This window comes from Lutra lutra, chromosome 9 (genome assembly GCF_902655055.1).
Source record: "Lutra lutra chromosome 9, mLutLut1.2, whole genome shotgun sequence".
Classification (NCBI taxonomy): domain Eukaryota; kingdom Metazoa; phylum Chordata; class Mammalia; order Carnivora; family Mustelidae; genus Lutra; species Lutra lutra.
The window spans coordinates 26,010,857-26,014,403 of record NC_062286.1 but is presented as its reverse complement, the minus strand read 5'-3'; the positions used below and the strand labels follow the sequence as shown (position 1 = coordinate 26,014,403).

General features: G+C 37.2%; 1 long non-coding RNA gene across 1 annotated transcript; it reads right to left on the bottom strand.

The window, feature by feature from the left end:
• Window positions 1–1,230: 1,230 nt before the first annotated feature.
• LOC125109561 (uncharacterized) lies at window positions 1,231–3,061 on the bottom strand. The gene is made up of 2 exons (XR_007130281.1): window positions 2,121–3,061; window positions 1,231–2,090 (listed from the first exon to the last, which is right to left on the bottom strand). It is a non-coding gene; the product is annotated as an uncharacterized LOC125109561 (long non-coding RNA).
• Between the last annotated feature and the right edge of the window lie 486 nt (window positions 3,062–3,547).

The following is a 3,547-nucleotide window of genomic DNA, read 5'->3' as shown; positions in this document are numbered from 1 at the left end:
GACTGAACCACTCAGCTACCCAGTAATGCCAAATTTCTAAAAATATTTTCATATTCCATGGGGCGCCTGGGTGGCTCAGTGGGTTAAAGCCTCTGCCTTCGGCTCGGTCATGATCCCAGGATCCTGGGATGGAGCTGCATCCGGCTCTCTGCTCAGCAGGGAGCCTGCTTCCTCCTCTCTCTCTGCCTGCCTCTCTGCCTACTTGTGATTTCTGTCAGATAAATAATAAAATCTTTATAAAAAAAAACAAGTATGCATGTTACACGTGTACAGCTTGATAAATTTTCACAAACTGAACACACCCATATAATTACCAACCAGATTAAGAAATAGAACAGCATCCTAGATGCCTAAATCCTGAACCCTCTTTCAGTTACTTCCTCCCCACCAAAGAGTAACCAACATCCTGTTTTTGTACTTCACATAAATAGAACCATAAAGTATGCATTATTTTGTGTTTGGCTTCTTTGGCTAAGCATTCGGTTTTTGAACTCATCTGTAATTTTACATGTAGTTATAGATCTTTCAATCTAATTATATTCTATTGTGTGAGAGTGCCATAATTTGTCTATTTGTGTTGTTTCCAGTTTTGTGTATTATTAATGGTGCTGTTATACTCACTCTGACCAATACAGTACCTAATAACCACAGGTGACTCCTTAAGTTTAAATAAAATTAAGTTGAAAATGAGGGGCTCCTGCCTGATTCAGTAAGTAGAGCGTGGGACTCTTGATCTAAAGGTCGTGAGTTCAAGTGCTTATGTTGGGCAGAGAGCTTACTCAAAAAAATAATAATAACTTTCTCAGTTAATTTAGTCACATTCCAAGTACTCAAAACCCATATACCTGCTGTGTAGATAACACAGAATACAGACTACTTCCATCATTGTACCAAGTTCTATCACACAGAGCTGAATTCATGTGTTGGTGTGCATATGGAATTGCTGGGCCACAGGATATGCACATGTTCCACATTGATAGACAGTGTCAAAGAGTTTTGGGGTATTCATTATTAATATTTTGTTATAAATTCTATTTTTTAAAAAGATTTTATTTATTTATTTGACAGATAGAGATATCAAGTAGGCAGAGAGGCAGGCAGAGAGAGAGGAGGAGGAAGCAGGCTCCCTGCTGAGCAGAGAGCTGGATGTGGGGCTCGATCCCAGGTCCCTGGGATCATGACCTGAGCCCAAGGCAGAGGCCTCAACCCACTGAGCCACCCAGGGACCCCATAAATTCTCCTATTTTAAAATGCTAAATGTATTTACTTTTCGCCTAAGAATTACAATACACTAAAAGTAAAAAATTAAAAACAAACTATTTAGAAGTAGCAATTGTTGGGGCATGTAAAGTTTCACAGGTAAAGCAAAATGTAGCAACATTATTTACCAAGACAAAGACCACGCTAAACAATGTTGCAAATGTTTCTCCTATGCCATTACAACAAAAGGTCCATTACCAATGAATGTCACAATAGAACTAATAAACCTCTACCAGGATTTACCTAATTAACTTCAGTGCTAATGTAGTAACAGTAATACTACTTACCAATGGTAGCATGCATTTCAATATTTCAGCAATTTAGACAGCCATGCTCATGTTTATCAGTTAAATCAGATCTGTGCATAATCTGAACTAACTGGATATTACCAATCTTTTTAAGCTTAGGCAATCAGAGGGGCCAATGTTGCCACTGTTTAAACTGCATTTAATCACAAATAAATTTGTGCATTTGTACATATGCATTGGTCTTATTTTTAAATCATTTCTCCCCTCTTGGATTGCTCATTTATATCCCCTGCTCATTTTAATTATATTCTTTTACCATTACATATTACATAATACATAATTGCCCTTATATGTCCTTTGAACATTTTAAATTACCAGTTAATTTTTTTTATTAAGGAAATTAGTCATTTGTTTATGTAAGTCTTCTAAACATTTCTCCTCAACTTGTAATTTATCCTTTTTTTTTTTTTTTTTTAAGATTTTATTTACTTGAGAGAGAGAACATACAAGCAGGGAGTGCTCAGTTCCTGACTGAACAGGAAGCCCGGACACACCTTGATCCCAAGACCCAGGGATCATGACCTAAGCCTAAGGCAAATGCTTTATCATGACCTAAGCCTAAGGCAAACGCTTAACCGAGCCACTATCCTTATTTATAGAATCATTTTAAATGCCATGTAGCCAATTTCTTAATCTCTTCCTTTTTGGTTTTTGTGTTTTATGCCATCATGCTTTGAAAACCCTAATTTCTCAAAGAATTCTATGAAAAATTAAATCCTGTTTTTTTTTTTCTGGCTTTTGTTTTTAAAATATTTGATAGATCTGTAATTTGGCATAAAAAGTGAGGTGCAGATCCAGCTTTGTATTTTTCCAAGTGGCCTGCCATGTCTTTCTAAGACACTGCTATTTACCTACCTGGCATCCATTTTCCCTTTACTAACAGAACTGTGACTTTGTTTAGAGCAGTAATGTGCCCAGCTTAAAATAGCATCCCAGACTCTTGCAGCAAGGGTGTCCAAGGGATGCAGCTCTGTATCAAGATATAAGGGGAAGTCATGGAGTGCCATTTCTAAATAAGGGCAACTTTGACTGACATGATCATTTTGGCCTCTTTCACCTTTCTTTCTGCTAGGAATCTAGATGTAATACCTAATATGAAGCACCTACCTTGATACAATGAAAATGAAAGCCACCCACCCAAAATGGCTCAGCAAGAAGATAAAACGAGCCTGAGTTATTGATGACATAAGTTGCCATATTAGTCCTGGATTATATATCCTTGGATTTCTTATTATGTGAGAAATATAAACTCCTAGTTAATGAAGCCATTGATCATAGGGTTTGCTTCTTGTAACCACATATGTTCTTATCTGATGCAGTACTGCCACTTATTTAATAATTCATATCCCTCTCTCTAATAATTTCTACATTCAACATGGGGCTCAAACTCACAACCCCAAGGGTGCCTGGGTGGCTCAGTTGGCTAAGCATCCAACTCTTGGTTTGGTTCAGGTCATGATCTCGGGGTTCTGGGATGGAGCCCCAAGTCAGACTCCCTGCTCAGCATGGAGTGTGCTTGTCCCTCTCTCTCTGCTTCTCCCCCTGCTTGCATTCTCTCTCTCACTCTGTCTTTGCCTCTCTCAAGTAAATAAATAAAAATATTTTAAAAAAAAACACAAACAAAACAAATTCACAACACCAAGATCAAGAGTTGCATGCTCTTCTGACTGGGCTAGCCAGGCACCCTGATAATGCATCTTTTTCTATCAATTTGACATACTGCCATTATCATATACTAATTTTCCACATATAATTGGGTATATTTCTGGAAATGCTCCTATTTCATTAATCTAAATGACTTCAGTATTATTAATAGCTAACAAATAAGCTAATGTTTACTGAATACCAGGACAATTCAAAGGATGACAACCCTTTGAGCCTTAATTATTTAATATTAATGTGTAGTACCTGAAAGCCTAAAACTAACAGTGGACTTTAAAAAGTGGAAAAGAAAGGATTAAAGGATTAAAAAGGAAAGC